General features: G+C 40.8%; 1 protein-coding gene across 3 annotated transcripts in view; it reads left to right on the forward strand.

Annotated features, from left to right (window-relative positions):
* cntn1a (contactin 1a) overlaps positions 1-21,994 on the forward strand; it is a 66,410-nt gene that overhangs the window by 3,981 nt on the left and 40,435 nt on the right. Inside the window, exon 1 of one of the 3 annotated variants that reach the window (XM_075470250.1) lies at positions 4,122-4,235. The exons of the other annotated variants lie outside the window; for them this stretch is intronic. The gene's annotated coding sequence lies outside the window, so the exon portion shown is untranslated. Of the gene's footprint in view, positions 1-4,121; positions 4,236-21,994 lie in introns of those variants that run through there. 3 annotated transcript variants of the gene reach the window in all.

Here is a 21,994-nt window from a genome sequence, read left to right on the forward strand (position 1 = left end):
CAGCCCTTAGCGGTGATTCATAGACCAACCGTTAATCAAAACACATAACAGTCCCATAAAACAGTAATGACGGTGTGATTAATTGTTGCCTTGGTAGAGGCACCACCATTAGTACAACATTAGCAGTTTTCTCTTAAACCATTCATTTAGACTGAAGAGGATTCATTTTGCTCAGGCCACTCTTACTCATGTGGGTCTCTCGACCTTGAATAATTGCCCCTGGCACTTGAGGAGGCTACTTACTTTTTACACCTCGTATGAACAATTATGCACACAACTTGGACAAAAATTGTATCAGGTTATAATGTTTAAAATGCGTGTTTGTGAGTGTAACTCCTCTCTATCACCAGGATCCAAAAAAGTGCAGCCTGTAGAAGCACAGCACAAAGATAAAAATAGATTCATTTGTTATCAGCTGCTGGATTTTTTGGTCTATTTATAGCATTAAAGGTCCCAGAGTAAGAAAAAAAAAAATCATCAAAACTCCAACTTCATACAGGCCCAACTTTAAGTGTCTTTTATCTGTTCCCCTCCTCTTTAGCGGTGCGATTTTGTCTGTTGATAAGGTGCCGTGCGCCCTCAGTGACCCGTGCAGTTCGGCTGGTTTGTTTATCTGCCAAAAATAATGTCTCGCTGAACATCAGATTAGTCCATTTACATTGAGATAATACACAAAGGACAAGCAGATAAAGTTGGGAGATTGTCTCCTCTGACCACTCACTGAAGAAATGGGCTAGCGCTGATAAAAATGTTATTGAAGGGTTATCGTTCTGGGGATAGAAATCTCAGCGTCAGTGACAAGGATTTGCTTGCGGAGCAACTAAAGAGTTCAGCTGCTTCGAACTATAACTGAATTCAAATCGAGAAGAAAAAAAGATGTTTGCAATTAAAGAAGTGACTGATAAACTTTGAAAATGACTAAACACGATCTGCCCTATCTATTAACAACAAGGACTTTATTGTGTACGGGGGCCATGGGAGGCTCGACGGCGGACCTGTCTCACAAGAAAACTTACAATAGTTTGTCCACAGCTTAGAAATGTAGTGTCACATTAGAGGTGCAGAAAATATGAGATGGTAACGTTTTAGTTTTCCTGTTGTTTTATGTAGGGCAGTGTTTGTGCAACATGATGCAATCCTACAATCATGTATTTATTGATACTGAACCCGAATGATTTTAAAGGGAAAGGTTGTATGTAATTATTTTGAACCAAGAAAAGAAAATGAAGCATTCGTAAATAACCCCCATAAGTACAATTCAACCACATTCGCACTAATGTCCTAATCAAATGAAGCTCTCAGTTTGCTTTTGTTATCCCTCTGAAATACTTCTAATAATGATAATGAGGGAATAAAAGGTTTCAGTTCGTCCCCAACAAAGAGAATTCCTGGCAACTTTGAAACACAATATGTATCGCAATCATAGGGGAAAAAATATAGCAGTGATGGATTGTTCATGTAATCAATAGAATGTCTGGAATTAGTAAAAAAAAATTTCTCAGATGACTGTTGACCCTAACACGGTGGGATCGGCCTGCGGGTGGAAGCCAGGGCACCAGGAGTAAATCCTGGCCAAACTAAGTAACTAGTTAACTTTGGATGATTTTTTTTTCTTCCACATTTGAGAACTGTTCAAATCTGGAATTAGGTCAAACCCAAAAGAAAAAAATGAAATGTCTTTTCTCTTATCTTTCACTCGTTTTTCTCTCAGATATTTTTAGACTTTACAATCATATTAAACCCTCTGGGATTTATGGACTCAATTAAAAGGATATTACAGATGTGTGCCCTTCCACAGCATAATCTGTATTGACAGAATCACCCTTACAAAAAAGAGGGGAAAAAAAGTCATACTTTATTACCATGTGATGCCAGAAAAGCTGTTTGCTTATAAGCAGGAAAACCTTCGCGTGGCCTCTCTGTGAATTTCAGCAGTGATCTGAGGAGTTACTTATTCATCAAATTACCGATTACAATTTAGTAGGTTGTTGTTAGTGCTTATAATGATTATAAGAAGCACAATTGACAACACTGCCATGTCAACAAGTTCAGAGAACAGTTGCCCTAATTAAGCACTCATTTCTGAGCATCTAAGTTTGAATTGCTCCTAATTAAACTACTCCTTAAAGGGTAAGATTACCTCTCGAGCATTTGTTTAACATTTCACTGAGCAGAAACGTTGGGCTGACTTCTCACATGGGAGTCTTGAGCCATCTGCTTTTTGCACCTTTGTGTAGGTGCAGTCAGATACTTTGTTTGCTGCAGAGAGGCTGTGCTGCCAGTTTAGATTCTGTAAGAAATGATTTTCCGTGTCCTGCGGTTTGAAAATCAGTGGAGTGTGTCGGATATCTTCCCTGGGATTTCAGCAGGGTTGCAATGTAAATACCTACAGTTGTTTACAAGTTAATTCCATGTTGTGGGCATGACACAAAATGCTATGCAGGCCAGATCATGATGATTCACAGAGATATTTTGAGAGGACTTGATGTCTTAGTATGGAGCAGAAGAGATGTTGTTTATAGCCAGAAGGATGGAGCAGAAACAATCATCTCTGTTACCAGTAAAGCTGTGCCAACATAACCATGTTCCACCTGACATACATTTTATTTCCACAATTTGTACTCAAAAGCAATCATTTAGCATCATTTAGAAGATTGCACTCCTTCAGTGAGCCTTTGTAATGGGCTGCAGCGTTTTGAACTTAATACTGTTTAAGCAGTGTTCATTATGAGCATTCGAGATAAGCGTACTTTCGGCAACTACTTGCGCTGTTACCTTTTAGTGCTTTGGAGAATTAAACAAGCCACGTGATGGAGGGAGCTATCCAATTAAGTGAGAATGTGACTTTCACAGTGGGGCCAAGCCGCTCATGGGGCCTATGAGCGGGGCCTGTTGCTATGGCGCTGGAGGCCTGTGTGGAACACAAGAAACTACATGCTATTTCTGTATGCTGGCAAGTGTTGTCATGCCTCTGAGCAAAATTCCACTTATCTGCTTATAACGCCGTCTTTTATGTCTGATGTGCGTTGTTTTTCTCGCTGACTGATTTTATGTTGCATCACGATGATGACGCATGCTGTATTTGGATTTCCTCTCAGCCAGCCCTGTCACCTGGATAGTATGTTAAACTGGAATTATGAGATCTCCAACAGAGGTGTGTTAAATGTGATGATGCGAGAGTCTGTGGGGATTCTTACATTAACAAAATGTGTCCTTGATGAGATGCATGCTCGTTCCTTAGCTGGCCGATCCCTCGCCTTCTGGGTGAGGGGTGTTTGAAGTGTATGGAAGGCTAATTGCCCAGAGGCAAAGGCTTCCTACACGTGGAGTGCATACTGAGGACGTTGAGCTCTTGGGAAGCCTCATTATACATTTAGGGGCGTCCTGTTCTCTCTCTCTCAGGACAGCTGGACAGCTAAATTGTTTGTGGATCAATAGTTTAGCTTCCCATTGGCTCCACACAGTAGGTAAAGTGCATTTAGACCCAAGAAATCCCATTACCCTTGGCAGGGATGGGAAACAAAGCACTCGGAGCCTCAGCAGTTCTATTGCTTTGCACATTTCTCCGTCTTTCTGTTTGTTTACCTTCAGTGTTACTGCCGAGGCCACCCACAGACATTCTGCAGCTGTGTGATCTAATTTTGATTTTGATGAGCATCTTCTTCGCTATACAGTGATAAATATCTCATGATATTTCCATTTTGGTTGTATAGTTTAAGTAATACTTTGTCATTTCCCGAAGGCTGCATATTACTTCACTTAACATGACCAGCTGAAAGTTATAATGTTTCGCTGTGATCATTTCTAGATCAGCTGGCTTATATCAGAGCTGTTTGATGATCGGAGCCTCACTGCAATCTGTGTGTATTGATTCAACATTTCATTAAAAAAATGCCTGTTGCTCATCAGCCCAGCTTTTTAGCCGTGAAAAAGGCAGAAAGAGAAAGAAGAGAAGGGAGGGGAGGGTTGGCGGTATTATGAGAGGCAGAAAAGGGAGGACAAAACTTTTGCAGCTCCTCCTTTATTCCTTCGATCAGTGTAACCACAAATAAAAGCTGGTGCTGTTGCAAGCTGGGGGCCGCGCTGTCCTCTCCTGACTCGTCTGCTGAGCAGCCGGTGAATTTGTGTTGCAGCGGTCAGCCACCAAGCTCCTGGGTCCTCGGCTGTATCTTTACATGAAGAGCCCATTGATGTGGACGACATTAGCATTCAGTGTAGACGAGCGCGACAAACAGGTCAGTTTTCTGTTTCACACCAACAGTCCTGTTCTTACTGGATCCTCTCAAATCGGCCCTTCTGTTGGAAAGCTAATGAGCATGAAAAAAGAGGTCAGAAAAAGCTTAATGTAGCCTTTCTGAGGAAAAGAGTATCCTCTTCTCACCCTGCCAACTGACACATCAGGGCCGCACTTTCTAGCGGCTGGTGTTATGCCGGGAATTGCACAATTGCACAAATGCCGGGAATCTGAATAAACGTCTCCTACCGGTCGTTGTGGCTATTTCAAATCATTTCTGGGATTCAGCAATTTTTGTAGGTTTACATTTATAGAAATACGTTATTTGAAGTATGGAGTTTTTTGATATAATTCCCGGCAGCCATGCATTACTAGGCATAACATCTGGACACTTCTGGCTCAGCAGCTGACAAGGTGATGCAACGACCTGCAACACGTTTCCTCAAACATATTACTGATACAATACACCAGCACTAATGGCTTCTGACAAATTCTTCCCAAAATGTCCATGAACAAAAGCTCTTTGGTGTAGGTGCCTTTATTCAGATCTGAATCCAGCAATCTGGGAAATCTGTTTAACTCATGCATAATGCTCCGCACTAATATGCTCCACTTTTTTTCCTTGGCTGAGTTCCTAGCTGCAGGAGATTCTATTATAATCTGTTGACCCTTAAATGGGCAGTTCCATATAAATATAAAAATGATTTAATTGTTTTTTTCCTAATGTATCTAGGCTTAAATAACACAATTCCACAGAAAAATTTAAATGATCAACGTCATTTTTTAAGTTACAGTATGTATCTCTCAGGACACATTGCCCGTTTAGAGGTATACTTTTTTCTTTTTTAAATTTCATGTGCTGACTTCTAAAACATTTCATCTACACTTAATCCACCATATCCTCTCTTGTTTTTTGGATGCTAATACAATCATGGATACTATCATCTTTATTTATTCAATTTAATACATTTTTGAACGCTGGAAGAAAATCTCTAAATAAAAACAACAACCTTGACATCTTTAAACAAAACTATTCTCTTCACGTTGGTGCCTATACATCAATGGCAATTAGAGCACTTCTGACACACGATGGAGGTCTGTCCATCCTGGCACATTCTGCATCTGCCTTTCACTGACACGTTAGGGAAGTGGTCAATCCCATCATATCTTATATCATCCACAGGCCTGGGGGTTTTTGGCTGTTTGATTATTCTTGGTGGTGTGATGTCTTCATTTCTGCCGGAGGGTTGTCCTCTTTTTTTTATGCTTTTGATGAAAGATCAGTCCTCTGGCAGCACTGATCCTAAAGTCTTTCAGACTCTTGTTTCTCTGACCCAGAGCTGCTGCATCACACCCGTGGAGAAGCCATGCGTTGTTGACAGCAATGTCAACCATAGAGACCTCAATAGAGAACTGATTTTCACTCTCAATTTCTATGCAATTCCTCCTCATGTGTTCCAGTACGGGCCTTTTTTTCTGCTGGCGATCTTCATTACTTTCAAGTTGTCCTGAAAGTGGAGCATCCTGGATAAACATTTGAACCTGGCATGACTTCTGCTATGATATCACAACGTGTATCTGTTGCCCAGTAATCTTCCACTGCAGGCATTTTTCATACACCCATGATGATCTTCCTTCCATTACTTCTTCCCCTGCCTCAGCTCATCTTCAATATCTTCATCACCGGTTCCTTCCTCTGAATCTACTGAATCAACTACTGATATGACTTCCACCCTTTTAGAACTGTAGAAACTGCTGACAGATATTCCCTGTAAATGGATACATAGGTGAACTTATCAACATTAAGGGGTAAAATGAATAGTAATATTTTACAGCTTAAAAAGGTATTTAGATCTGTATGCTATAGGCCCTGAAAGCGCAAGCATATCTGTGAATGATTGTTTTATAACCCCATGTGGTAAATGTATCCCCGAGGACACAGACATTCCACAAGTGTGATAACAAGAGTAATGAAAATGCAATATATATTTTTTTTAACCTAAAACATCATCAGCTAATATTATATTAATATTAAATAGCACATCCAGTCGACGCGTGTGCCATCTTTGTGCAGTGATTATCATGAATCTTACCACTGCTCTAGCAAGTCATCCAATAGAGAGGAAAACCAGAAGATTGTGGAAGGCAACATCCTAATTACAGATTCTCTTTTCTCCTGTGATGCATTTCAGCCTCATTGCAGAGTACTTTATCTTCACTGGGAGATAATGAAGTAGATAGCTCTTATTACTGGCTGTCTAGACTGAGGGAGGTGCCAGCAATTAAACACATCTTCTTCACAACATGTGGAAATGTAAGCCATGCACGCATACTAGGGAGTACTCGATCAGAGGTCGGTAGGGCACAATAGTAGAAGGTTTCCATACTGGAAGTGTGGGCCTTGTGGTGACTTGTGTCAGCGCACCCGCTAGTATCACTGGTTTGATTATTCATGAGGAAGGTGTAATGGCAGTGAGTGGAGGAAAGGGCATCCAGAGGTGAATCTGACTGAGCGAAGATGCACTGAATCCTTTTCTTTCCTGTGCTCTTTCACACACACACACACACACACACACCCCACGTGCTCCTTATTGCATTGTGCTCTGACTCTTATCTGCAACACACAGCTGCGCTCATGCTGCTCACACAGGACCACAGTGTGAGGGGGGCAGCCAAAGCGAAGGGCACAGTGTCACAGTATGTCCGGCACACACACACCCTCCTATGCATGCTCACAGTGACACAATCATAAGCAGAATGGTTAGAAAGAGGACGGGTTGCACTTTTTTTGATTCCCTTGCAATGGAGCACAACAAGATCAAGAAAAACACTACTCCTCTATACGACTGAGGGGGGTGGAAATGATTGTGCTAAGAGAGACCGTAGGAGTTCATAATGCTTTTCACTGTGATCCATGACCAGCCAGAATATGATTTGACTCCAAAGAATGTATTAACAGTTACACTTATTTAGTCCCATAGCCAGAGAAACTGTGCTGTGTATCTGTATTGTACACGTAGACACCATACTGACAGGATTTGACACCGTTCTCTTGTTTTTGGTAAAGCTCTGCATCATACTGTAAGCACGTCTGTGTGACTATACTGAAGCCTGTTTTTCTCTTACGTTGTCAGGAAATTCAAAAGTTAGTGGACGACGTACCCATTGTGTACTCAAATGTTTGATTAATCATTTTCATCTCAATGCAAATGGATAATTCAAAGAGCCATTTCTTATAATTTTTCTAGGACCAAACAAGTTCAACACAGCTTTGGACATGTAGTGAACAGAGCATACACGGAGCAAAGATATCACCTTACTGGTCTCAAAAGAAAGAAAATCTAAATACAAAAATATTCCAAACAAAAAAGTGTAGGCCCACTGCTGTGTGCACTGCCCCCTAGAATATGAACTAAATTCAGTTTCAGTGCAAGCTCTCCTCGGTAAAGCCAGAACGCCATAAGCCTACCTTGACTATGCACTCATGCATGTCATTTGCACCTTTTTTCACCACTAAATGAAACAGCGTTCCATTCTACTGCCAAATTTTCCAATGTCAATATGCCACTATTCAAAAATCGATTGCCAATCTTTCACTTGGTTTGGCTGATGGAACACCCAGAAGTATTTATTAAAGCATCACTGGAGAATTTGGCAATTTTCTGCTCTCTGGCTCACCCTACAGTTGTGTGTACTGTCGTAGAACCAAACCTCCGTCTGAACCCTGTACCCTGTGGGGTAATGTACAATACCTAAAAACAATAAGATTGGTATAAATGCTGTAAGTGATAATCAACATGCTCACAAAAAGACAAAAACCAAAAAATTTAAACTTTCTCATTCATCTCTAATGCAGTTTCCTGCTTTTTTCCTCACGCATTTGGCAAACTTTGTGTCATGGCGTGTGTTTCATCTAGTTGTGCGGTACCTCGACCACATGGCGCTCCAGGCCAGTTTCATAGTAATAAGATTTACAGCTTTAATAAAGCTGGATTCTTAATAAAGCTGCTCTCACACGCGTACATAAACATTCGCAATGTCTTTTTTTCACACTGCTCACAGCATTTCAGCATTTCAGCATCTGACACACTTTGGTTTATAATTTGACTTTACTCCTCTACACGTATACAAGCATAAGGACAGCGGTCCAATTAAATAGTCAAGTTGCTCTGTAACTGTAGCTTGACTCAGCAGTGCAGGTAAATGTGGGGGAAAATGGATAGTGAGAAAGAAAGCTGGATTTGTGCAGTGTCTGCAGCAACGTAGGTATTTTACCGGACCGCTGTGGTGAAGAGAGAGCTGAGATGGAAGGCGGAGCACTTAATCTACCCACAAGTGTAGATTCCAACGCAAAGCTATGAACAAAAGATTTGGATAATGACCAGAAGAATGAGATGACAGATAGAAGAAGTTGAAATTAGTTTTCTGGAGTTGATGGAAATCATTGGGAGAACTTGGAACTTAAGCCGTTGCTCTTTTGTGTTAAAAGAAGCCCATTAAGGTGGTTCGGGTGCCTGATTAGGATTCTTCCTGGGTGCCTTCTTTTGGATGTTTTCCAGACACATGATTACTTTGATTTACTTTGACACTTTACTACAGACACTCCTCCACCTAGGAGGACTGGGAACCCTGGAGTAGATCAGAATATGCTGGAGGGTTTTAATGTCTTATCGAGCCTGGGAACACCTTGGGATCCCCGATAGAGAAATGGAAAGTGTTGCTCATAATACTCTGCCCAGCTAGTTGCCACCTTGACTCAGAATTGGATAAGTGGTAAAAAAAAAATGGATGAATGGATGGATGGGAGCCTATTAAAAAGCTGACTGAATGTTGATTAATTAGCCAGTGAAAGCCATGTGAAAAACACATTTAACATCTGATGAAAAGGTATAAAGCCATTATCCAGTGCTGTAATTTTACTGCCACACTGCAATTAATAAAGCCCAGTAAAATGTAGACAAACAGCAGGGACATTCAGCTAAAGCTTTTGTTTGAATAATTGTATAATCTACGTGTATGTAACCTAGTTTAGATTTCCTTCTGTTAATGATGAGAATTAGGTGAGCTTGATTGGAAATCTGTTGAAAAGTGTAGCTGCGTGGGTTGTCTGAGCTGTGTGTTAACAGCAGTCGGACTGTGCACAGCTTCGAGATCTTACTTTCAAATCTAATGATCTGAATGCCAGAAAGCTCCCACACATCTGCAGGCTTTTTGTACTGACTTAGAGGAGTAATGTCTTGATGTACCAATTATGTGTTTACAGATTTTGCTTCAGACATAATCATGCAGAGTTATGTATGTGGTTAGCACTTTAAAATAAACATACTCTGTTCTTCTTCTTTTTTGTTTTTTCAAGTGGGCACCTGTTCTATGTTTTGAGCCGCGATCACACGGTGCGACCTGGCCAAGAGCTCCTAGATGACTCAGGTCTTTGCCCAGACTGTTCTCATTGTGAGGCTGCGCACATGCTGCTGTCCAATGGGCCGTCTGACTGTGGCCATGTGCTCATCGGTAAACACATGTGACTGCGTCTGTTTACATGGACACTCTGTTCCAGACCTGCATGAGTAGGGTAGCAGTGGCCCTGCTAATAATGCATGCATGCCGAACTGAAAAAGGAAAACCTTAAGCTGAAAATGTTCAAAAGACTAAAGCTAAAAGCCTTTGACAGTGTGCTCTGTCTTAATATGTAATCAAATACTGATCTGTCTGAGCTGTTGAACTCTGTTTTCTGGCAATTCATATCAGAGCTCATGGTGACTGTTTCTAACAGCCAATACAGCTTTTCAAGGAAGGTGTGTGTTGGTGCCAAATGAAGGGGGACTAATATCTTACACATAAATGCACCCAAATAGAAAGACTGCAGAGTCTGCAGGGGCACAATCAGTAGTAGTAGTATGGCTTCCTGATGGGTATGCATGAATATGCATGCTGCTGCTCAAGAGAACTGGCACAGACTAATACAGTATGGCAGTCAATTGATTCACAAAACAGGGCTTTGTCTCATCTACTTTCAACTCTGGAGGAGATTTCTGTGCGTCTTGTTTGAACCAGCCAGCCCTAAAGTGTCACTAGAGAAATTTCAGAGAGAGATATCTCTGATCTTAAGACACGAGTAACCTTATTTTGCGTTGAATACACATTGCTTAATGACCTACTTATGAGTAAGATCATAGGGTATTTGCATTTTACTCGACTTGAAATTCTAATATTTCATTTGGGATTTGTTGTGTCTGGATTGGTTTAATGAAGCAGTTAGTATTAAGTTACCAAAGTAAACAACTCAGCGTGTGCCATGGGATTTAGAGATCTATTAAGGGTTCTGTCAGTGTGTTTTTACCAAAACTCTTTTACATTATAAACCTCCACACAGCGAGTGGCAAGGGATTTGTTTCTCCTTTTCATTTTCTGGCCATCCATCATTCATGGAAATGGGAAAATGGGCTGAAAACTGTGTAATGCTGCCCTTGGCAAAAGGGTTACTGTTGCATCAAAGCAACAGCAGTATTTGGGGCCACAGTAGAAACAACAAATTGGAAAAATTCCCAGAGCTTGAGCTCCCCCAGACCCTGCCTGACTTTCATGTTTTCATTGATTCTTTTGCAGTATGATTTGGCTGTGAATATTGACGTAAAAATATGAGTGAAGCTGTGGCTACAGGTTTTTACTTCAGGGAGATATTCAGCAGAGAAAGCTGATAAAGGAACCAACCCATCTGTTACCAGATCCAGGCTCACTGTTCTTGCTGAATCTCCAGTCTGTAGTTTACTTTTTGAAGTAAACCTAAGACATAGGAATACGCCCTTCTGTACTAGCTCATCTATCAGAGTAGAGATAGCTGCTCAACTTTAGCAATTTGAGACCACAGGGTATTTACTGTGTAAAAACAAGCAAACATTCTCCTCATCACCTGAGGATATAACTTTATGACATTTGTAAACGATTACCCATGGTGTTCTCTTGTTCACTAAATGGAGTGTTAGTGTTAACCTTGTTTATTGGTTTGCCTTTTGAAAACCCTGCATGCATGTTTGGAATTATGTACAACAACTTCAACAGGATTTGGAGCACCAATGTTGCAACAGTACTTAAAAGAAGGATATAATATATATTCCATCGTAACTACCAGAACTGTTGGCAGTTATAAAAACACACTGAGAAGTAGCTTGCATATTGAAGCATGGTTTCACTGTTATGACGATAGCGTGTGAGTTCAGCCAACCTATACTGATAAAGAAAGAAAAATAACAGGATTTTGAGAATCCTGTGAGACTTGACAGTAGATAAGAAGCTTCTCAAAAGTTATGGAGAACATTTTTCCAGTCATGTCTCTAAAGCCTCGTGTAATGGTGCTTCACGGATATGACCTTTATCACTGCACCAAACTTTTCTCATAAGAGGCATTCTTCGGGTCTTTTATAGAGCAGCAATGGAGACAAGGTATCCTCAGTAATCATCTCAATAATGCCATCGACTGAGTGCAGCAGTGATACAGGGATATCTGTACTGTATCAATGGATCAATACAGTGAGACTCATCCAGCTTCTCTGACTCTGTTTTAGTTGAGCTGTGCTGGGAAACATTGATTATCCTCCTGTTGGATTCTGTTTCCCACACGTTGCTCTGTAAGTAAATGTTTGATTGGTGTCTCACCCACATCCACAAAGAAATTGCTGCATATTTTGCTGTGAAAAGCATCCTGTTTGGCCTGTGACCTTACTAGCCTCCATTGTGTCTAAGCCGTCGTTATGTCCTCATGTGTGCTTGTATTGTATTTCGTCTCCCTGCTATCTTTTCAAACTTATTCTGGCAGTTTAAAGGTCCAGTTGTGTATTAGTGCGAGTTAACACTGGACTCGGTAGCTGACTTCACTTTAAGTGCAGTGCACGCACACTTATTCACACACATCCACCCACACCCACACACATTTTAGTTGCTGGGTCTCTCTGACAAAGCTGAGGAAAAATGTAGAAACCAAGCAGCACATGGATATCAGGACTGCTGGTTTTACTTTGTGTCACACTACTGCAGAGGAAGGTAGAGATTAAAGGTATTACACACGCACACAGTAGATATGAGTCTGCCTGTCCCCCGCTTCAAGCCTCATCTGCTCCAGTCGCACCCACAGTTTGCGCTGACAGTCCTCAGCAGATTATGAAGATAGAGGAGCTCAAAGCTGAGATAGGTTTTTTTGTGACGAGGAAAAGGACGAAGTGCGGTTAGTTGGTGAAGGACACCGTTTTTTACCATTAGGGTTAATGCTTTTTTTGCACAGGAATCATTTTTAAGGCAGGCTGATGTTCAGTGCTCAGTGCTCAGTTCTCCATTGTATATATGGAGAACTGAGCAATATCCTTAAATATGGGAAATGCATTCGAGTGGAGTGCAGAGAAAATGTCAAACTGCCTTTGCACTTGGCGACACGAACATGGGACCTGGGTCATGTTCTGTGACCCTATTTGCAAATGAAGTGTCAGACCTATTTTTCCAGGAAAAAAAAGGAAAAGTCATGAATACCACTAGAAATGCTACTGTGTGGGCGTTTATGTGTGTAACGTCAAGTGATAAAAAAATGTATTTTACTCAATTAAAGCTTCTGTTACATAGCTGAAATGTTCAAGTAGAAGTAAATTTACTTTTACTATTTAGTAAAACAAAATGCCTTAACAAAGGGAATCAAAAACCTTAAATAAGCCCAACATAGATATTCTTAAATGAGATTTAAAAAAAAAAAGACTTTGCTGCCAGTTGCCAGAAAAATGTTGGTTTCCAGAAAATGTGTCATCTCAGTCACACCAATCTGTGGCTTTCTTTCAGCATCAAGTAGTTCTGTTGTGCCTCATCAATATTTATGAGTTGGGGCAAAACAAAATTAAATCTTGTTGTATGAATGAGTGCTTTGTTTATGTCAGTGTTGTAGTCTTGTTGAATTAATAAAAAATTGAGTAAACCATATGAAACCTATTCAACAGAAAATGTAAAATTTGTTCAACACGCCCTGTTAAATTGTTACCAAGTCCTTGTAATAAGTTTAATCGACCCTTATAAATGATGTTCATGCCAACCGGAACATTGTCCTGATGCAACAGTATTCCTGATTGCTGAAATAATACCATACAGTTGTGTGTAAATTTACAGCCACCAAGAATGAATCCGCTAACATAAACTAAATTAATATATGTGATTCAAATATATTTCTGAAATGTGTGCCATTATTGATTTTGATCTAGTCTTTTTCTTTTAGTGTACCACAAAGTTATTGCTGTTTCAACTGAAATACAAATACAGAAGTATAAGGACTGACCCCTGATTCCTTTGAAAATAGATTGTGTCATTTATTTCTACTAAAATCAATCCACCATTGCTTTTGTATGACAACCGGTGTTGATCATAACTGCTTGATAAGTTGTTTTCCAGACATTTTTCCCTTTGTGTCTTTGCATCAAGCTATCCTCTTTACATTATATGTGCTTTGTTCAGCGAGCATGAAAATTGGCCTATATAAAAACGCTCTCCCGTGTCTCAAGACACAGCGTCTCTTGAAGGACCAAGAGCAACTTATTGACCGTTCCTCTAAAAGCTCTTAACTCCATAGAAGGTACATCATTAAGTGAACAGCAGATTTCACTTCACATCTCTGGTTTATCTCTATTGTACTAAAGATTGTTATGCTCCAATGCTGCAGGGTGTAACTGATTGTTTGTCCAGTTCTAAAAAGAACAGCATTGTGCTCTTGACATATATCAGTCATTTTGAGGCCTGTGTTGACCTATATATGAAGACGTGGGTCAAAAGGAGGAGAAGGCTGGCCAGGGCAGAGGGTGGATATCTTTTCCAATTAGCCTAAAAGTAGCATCCAGTGACGTGACATGCTTCAGACTCTGACACACAGATACAGCCAAGAGGAAGATTTATGTGGACTTTCCTCAAGCCGGAGACAGTTAAGTGTTTTGTGGTTGCACAGACCACTGGCTTCTGAATGGGAATGACAAGCATGGAAACCCTCACACACGCACACACACACACACACACACACACACACACACACACACACACACACACATAGTCTCTTTCATTTCCCTTTTTCTTTTGCTCAGTATTACTCACATAAATACTTGCAGGTACACCTCCCAAGCAAACCCATTTTGCATGCGTGTTGGACAGGACAGACAGAAGATGACAGGAGAAGACGGGCCGACGTCCCAAGGGGGATTGGAGGGATGCAGAAAATTCAGTGTGATTCTAAACCTTATTATCTATGCCTTGATGACTCCTCTGCTGCAGGAATCAATACACTTGACTGGCTCTAGGGGCATGGGCCCCACTACAGGAAGAGGCTATCACCAAACTATCCATTATGAATGAGAGGAGAAATGCAAGGATGGAACAACTGAAAGAAGGAGAGACAGAATGGAAGAAAGGTCTAGAGGAGAGGGATAAGAGGGTGTAAAGATAGGATGGAAAGATGAGGAGAGATGAAGCTAGAGGATGTGAGTGGGACTTGATGCAGAGTAGCTCAGTAGAGGAAGGTGAAAATTGCAGCAGGACAGTGTGCCTTGAAGCTGTTTACTTGCCCAGTTGCCACCATGTACCTGGTTGCTACTGCTTTTCCAACGTAATTGTAATATCCTTTTTTCACCTGTGAGAATGGATCGAGCCATGCTTTCTTCTCTCCCACAGCATCCTGTCACCCCAGCAACAAATATTTTTTAAATTTAAATTTTGTAAAGGCAACATCCTCCCCATGGCACACACTGTAGTCTGTTTACTTATTCTTGCTTGTTGTAGTGACCTCCCAAGAGACTGCCATGCTTTCTGGCTATACCCTCTTTATCATTCTTCACATCTCTCTGTAAAGTACACATTCAACCCCCTCCCCCTCTTTCATTAATCTCATGCTTTCTTTCCTCCCCCTCTACTACTGTGATGTGAGGTCACAGCTGGGGAGCCCTACGATTTGACAGCTAAATGTTTATGTGAGGTTACGTGTGTCTGCCGCTGAGTTCATGTCATAGAATGGGACAGGCTGCTAACCAGCAGCACCGGCATACTAACAGTTTATCCTAAGGCACACTGTAGTGGAGAAAGAAACAGCTTGCTCCACTGCTGCCAAGTCACTGCTAACGGGACTGTGACTACAAGAGTTTGGGGTGCGTCTGCGGACACCTCAGGCGTGTATGCTGTAACACAGGTGGGTGGCAAAGAAGACACACTGTTTGGTTTATGCATATGCTGGGTAAAGTTTGGAAATTACCTTTCTTTTCTTTGGGTGTTGGAAGCCTGTGTGTGTGTGTGTGTGTGTGTGTGTGTGTGCGTGTGTGTGTGTGTGTTTTCTTGTGTGCGTTCTCTGGCTCCACTTAACTCTGCTGGCTTTGGGATTCTGTCCTCTGCAGTGGGAATAGCTCGTTATGTGCCTCTCAGAATGAACCAGCCTACCTAACACTGCAGTGCTGCACACTGAAAGGATGAGTCTATTGAAGCATTATTTGTGTGTGCCAAGATACGTGTGCGGTGACTGTAAGTGTCCCCGTTACTTTGTAAGTCGTTAGGACACTGGTTGTGCGCATCACAATATCTGTGTCTATGTTGTGTATTCCTGCCATGGTCAGCATGTAAGAGTTTTTATGATCCTTGGCGTGTTTCCATTTTTCTCTCCTGATGCATTGCACATATTTGAGCCACTAAGTCAGCCGATCATTAAACATTTATAGCTTATTTTGATTGTTTTTCATTTATTAATACTGTAGGGCAGATCCCCACAAACCATACTGTGTGATTTATTTATAATAACTTTCACTTTGACACATTTGTGCTGTACACCCAGTGTAGCCTATATTCACTGCAAATAGTAGGTTAGTTTCACCATCAAATATGTTGCGACAGTTTTTGTCCTGTATAAGTATTGTTCGTTGTATATAAAGCACGGGGATATGGTAAAGTTTAATCTTCAAATCACATATTTGTCAAAGAGAATCATGTTGATGATTATCCTGAAAAAGGAATGTTAGACTGGAATAGGTTACTGAACCATATTTTTACCTTCCCCATAAGTGTCTTATCTTAATGATCAGGAATCATCAGAATGTCACTGAACAACAATGGGATACATGGTAAGGGTGAAATAAGAAAGCCACTGATCCTTAAAAATAACCTTGGTGCTGCTCCTTCTGCAGTTTGGTTGAGATTACATGTACAAGTGAGAAGATAGTAGGAAAACAGTTACTTTACCACTTGACTATTTCAAGAAGAATGGAAAGGCAGAGCCAAAGCCCTGAATTTAATCCAGTCAAATAGTTGTGTAAGGACCTAAGGAGATCACTTGTTGTGAAATAACCCACCAACATCCCAGTGGGGAAGCTTCGCTGTACAGTTGAACGTACTGAATGTCCTGTGCTGGACTGATAAACAGTTCATGGAAATGTTTAGTCACGTCAGTGACTGACAACAAAAGTTCAAGTATATTTGGTAATTGAGGATAGAAAACAATAATAATTTTCCTCTAATGAATAACCTAGTATTATATTTGCCTCCTCTGTATTTAAAAGTCTCATAATGCTTCATATTTATTATGCAGAAATGAGACATTTTCCGGGGTTCACAAAACTTCAAGCATTACTGTATCTACTTCATGACTACAGCACTAGTTCCTTTTAGTTCTTTGACCCTCATGTTGATATGAATGATTTTATGTCATTGAGCTCAACAGCAGCACGATATGTTGCTGCTTTAAATTTAGGCGTTATACTAAGGCTTTTTGTGCCTAATATGGGGTTGCATGTGAACAATCATTATCATTTTTTTTATCATTTACAATAGTGGGTTGAGTTCTCTGTCATAATCAATTAAATAGACCCAATTTATATTGATTGATCAAATCCACAATATGTCTTTGGAAAAATGTGGGAGAAAAAACTGCTACAGGTGAAACATCTTTGGCTTAGATTTTCCAACTGTGCATGTTAATTAAAAACTTTCAAATCTCCCTTCTTTTTCTCAGCCTCTTGCTGTTAGTCTCAGATTTCCACTGTACATAAACCCCAAACTGGCTCTGGTGGGGCGCTATTTCACATGACCTGTTGGATTATTATTTTTTTTTTTGTCTTTCCTGTGGTTTAACAAGGGCGGGTCTCGGTTAAACTGACATGCTTTCAGATGCTTTTATCCTCCAGTCAAAATCTGACATGAAGTTGATTGCTGATTGGTGGCCTTGCTGCTAAATGCATTTGTCCATATTTCATGTTCGACAGTCAGACAGCATGGAGAGCCCTCTTTCCCCCCACACCTCTGTGTCTATGTCAACCATTTGCTATAATGTTCAGCCAACTGTGCAGAGGTTGGTGAGGAACAAGGCATTGTGCTTTTCCATGAAAATACAGCTGTTCAGATAGACCACAAATACATTGTTAAGAACTAGCTCAGACAGACTCTGATCCGCCCTTAAGAGTCACAATATATAGAATACCTATTCTAAGTGTTATGTTCAAATACTTTGTTTTTGATGAATGGATCACAGCTGGTAAAATTGATAATAATTTTTTCTAGAATTTTGTTTCGTAATAAAGATAACTGTCCGCCTCTTTTCGTCTTGACATGCAAAAGACAAGTATTTGCAAGGAGCTGACTGCCTTTCAAGGTGTCCCCTTTTACCCAGACCTCTTGGACCTGCTCATATTAACATGCGCACAAAAGCTCCTTCGAGCACATTGGGTCCAATTGGTCTCTGCTCCTAAGTCACAGCTTGGTTACCTCATTGTGCCTCTGTTCTCTTCAGCTGACTCACTGGGCAGTTATAAAAGGCTTTTGAAGGGAGAATCAGATTCAGGCAATCAGGGACAATTGACTTTGGCTTAAATGAAAGCATTTAAGAGACTGCGGCTCTGCCTGTTCAATCATCGGTCAACCCTAAACAGCTGCAGCAAAACTCTATTAGTTTAGTCTGCACGTTAAATTGTGTATGTAACATGCAAGCAAATTATTATTGGCTGATCTTAACCTGTGGTACATGAGATGACACTTCACTGCATATAGAGCAGGACAGAGTTCATAACGCACACATTGCCACTTGCTGACACCTATATAAAAGTCAAAGAAGTACAAGGAAGTATAGAATTCTGTTTATTGCAGATATGAACAAAATGACTCAAACTTATCACAAGAGCTAAGAACAGAACCATTTAATTCCTAATTACTTTTTCTTTCATGCATCCAGTCTCCTCATTACGCTGCCGACATGGAGCACCATATCAAATGTGATCAGAGGGAGCAGAAACTATGGGCATGGCAGCAAAGAGAAGATATAAACTGATGTTATCATCAGCTCTAGTTTACTTATAATGTTTGTTTTATGAGAGCACAGTTCAGAGGTTTCCACTAATTTGCACATTTATCTGCACCATCAGTCATCTGCTGATCCTAATGTGCTGATAAACACTCAAGATAAATAAATGGTGACTGGCTGACGATTTTTTAATTTTACTGCCTGTAATCATAAATCAGTATCTGCCTAATTTATGAAGCAGAGAGTCACAGTGTTTGGGGGAAAAAAATGTGTTAATAGAGTTTATGCTTCTTGCACAGTTTTACAAAATGTAGCATGACAAGGGGTTCTCTGTTATTTCTTGATTTCTTTTGTATTCTCATGGTGTATTGGTGTATGCTAAGTGGGTTGGGACTGCTGTTGCTCAAACAGGCCCTTTCAGTATGTTCCAGTGCACTGTGATAGATTGCAAAACTAAATGACAAACATAATCACAAAAAAAATCAGAGAGAGTGCATCCCTGACCTTTGAGGCTTTCCAATATTAAGGCAGGACAGCCGAGAAGAGACGTTCATCTGAAAGAAACACCCAACAATTATCTGGCAAGCAGGTAAATGCTTTATTTGTCAGCCGTCCTCAGTGTGAACCCTGGGAGCCAGCTAAATGTACCGGACCTTTCATTACGTGCACAGATGCGAGGAAACAATCCTCCCGTTTGGATAAGTGGGATTGTGCTGAGTCAGATTTCCTTGGTAAATCACAGAGGAGGAAAAACGTCCAAGCAGTGAAGCCAGCTAGATGCAAGACTCAATGATCAGCCGCTGCACTCTGTGCCCTGCTCCGCATGCTGCATGCTTCTTGAGAGATTTTTCACTGGTTTCGGAAGTTCATGCTTTATGAATCGCAGTAAAGTGCTTGCTAAAAGGAAGAAGTTGTGCTTCTTTGCATAATTCTCCACCCTGTTCGCTCTAAATGAAAGCCGTCAGACTTGCTTTTGGTCTCAATCACTGCAAGTCTGTTGACACCATCCATTAGCTGCGATTACTCAAAGGTTAAAGTGATAGTTCGGAGTAGATTCACCCTAGTGTCATTTGAACCGTGACATCCAGCCAAGTAGCCCACCCGAAGTTTTTTCCATCTTGGCTGAACATCAGCTGAGTTACTGAGTTATCCCGAATAGCTTAGTACAAGCGCTAACGGACCCTGGCAGTATCTCCAAAATTACCACACTAAAATCACATGCCATGACACCAAACTTCTACAGTTGTACAAATATGGTCTGTACTCACAAAACGATGCATTTGGAAGTTTGTACATAGTCCAGGAGTTCATTATTATCAACACAAGCCTGATAGCTTCTCTGCTGCTAAAGCTGCGTCAACGTCACTTCTTGGAGCTGGGAGCTTCAAAGTAAGATGAGGGTTGATCTACTACTGTAGATAACAAAGCAAGGCTGCTCAATTTCTCCATTGATAAAATAAATTCACAACTCTACAACATAAAACTTCATGTAGAATATAGCATATACTTTGTTGTCTACAGTAGTAGATCAACCCTCATCTTACTTTGAAGCTCCCAGATCAAGGAAGTGACTCGGTAACTCAGCTGATGTTCAGCCAAGATCGAAAAGACTTCGGGTGGGCTACTTGGCTGGATGTCACGGTTCAAATCACCCTAGGGTGAATCTACCCCTGAACTATCACTTTAATTGAAGACATTTGTAGATTCATCATTTAATTGGGTACATTTTAGTAAGGATGCAATAATTTGACCTATTATCACCAAACCATGGTGCCCATACCACTTAATATCCAGTTATTTTCTGTCATCACTTAGAAAATTTGAATCACTAACAAAGTATATTTTACTTATAGCCTCTTATGACAGTAAACTATCCTTTTTGAATTGTATTTCTGACACCCTGTCTATGTTAACCCCTGTCACAGACACAATTTAAAGCCCTGGTTTTGAAAGATGGTCCAGTAAGAAGAATGTAAACATCCGGCACCTCTGTGTGGTTAAAATGAAATTCAATAATGATCAGATTGACGCTTTGATTTTTGTTGACCCATCACAAAGGTTTATTTTTTTCTTTTAAAGTTTTATCACTCAACTTGTTATGTTTTTAGATCCAGTGTGTTAATACAAACTCAGGTCTTACTCAAGTAGCAACAAATGTGTTGTGTGCATCAGTGGCGGCTGCTGACTTTTAAAACAGGAGAAGCCCATATTACGCGTTCAGGGCTCGTGCCATCCCAAAGCAGAAGATAGCAAAGTAAAAATAATTAGTTATAACATAGCTGTGTCTAGTATGACAAGTATGCCCAGCAAATACACAGAAAGAAGGTATAGACTTTGAAAATTCACACAGCAAGGCCAAAATCAAGTATGATCGAATCTAAGGTCTGTGGCTGGATCAGAATCTGTGGAGCATTTTTCCGTCATAATGAATACTTAGAGTTTGATGGAGCATAGCCGCCATTGTGACAAAACTACTAGCTAACACGACAAACAAAAGCACAACAGGAATATGATTGACAAAACTTCTAAACAACAAGGATGTGTTTCTTATTTACAGTGTAATATTTACAAAAGTGTATGTGTGTGAGGATGGAAATGGAAACGATGGGAAATGAGTGAAACTCCGACAGCCCTTTCACAGACAACCAGTCTCTTTCGTATCCGCTTTGGGACTGAAGTTCCAGCGTGCTTCTCCCCGCTTAAAAATTCTGCTGCCACAAGATCTCTCATGATGGACAAACGCTAACTCCAATCATCACGACACAGCCCCTCATATTGACACGCCCACGTCTAATCTCCCCCCAGAGACGCCGAGCAGCCTCGAAAGTGATGAGTTTTTGTCGATTTAGCCAATGATGACCTAGAATTGTAGAAAAAAACTTGACTCTCCTGCCCCCTCCTGAAGCCGGGCAGCCCTCGGCTCGGAAGCCTGGCTGTTAGTGGCGGCTTCATAACATGATTTCCTCAGTGAACGGCGGCGATTTCAGAACAAATCCCTTCATTAAGCTACAGGACAACATGTTGTAGTTATGAAAGTAAATCCAGTATTGGGCATATCTTGTGTTTTGTGAATAACTGTTTTATCGTCAATTTAACATTGAAGATGTAGCAATTTCACCAGAGAATGGGAGAGGCTGTCCGGCCTCCCGTGTTGTCTCTGAATAGCCGCGGCTGGTGTGCTTGTTTTCTCACAAGGCTGCATCATTCCTAAACCTCCGGGTGCCCCCTGTCAGATCCCCGTAACACCAACTCAGCATCTTCTTGGTTAGTGCAGCCCGAAGGCTTTATGTGGGAATTCTTGCTTTTCCTAACACAAAGAAGACGTCTCTTAAACCTCCTTCCTCTCCACAGGCTGAGTATAAAACCCACAGCTGCGAGTAGCTGAATAATATATCATCCTTTTGCCCATGAGTAACTCAGCTGGGGATGTTTTTTTTTTTTTTCTCTTCCATACTTTTTGTAAATATTTTGTTTTTCCTCCT

This window comes from Odontesthes bonariensis, chromosome 7, assembly GCF_027942865.1.
Source record: "Odontesthes bonariensis isolate fOdoBon6 chromosome 7, fOdoBon6.hap1, whole genome shotgun sequence".
Lineage (NCBI taxonomy): Eukaryota > Metazoa > Chordata > Actinopteri > Atheriniformes > Atherinopsidae > Odontesthes > Odontesthes bonariensis.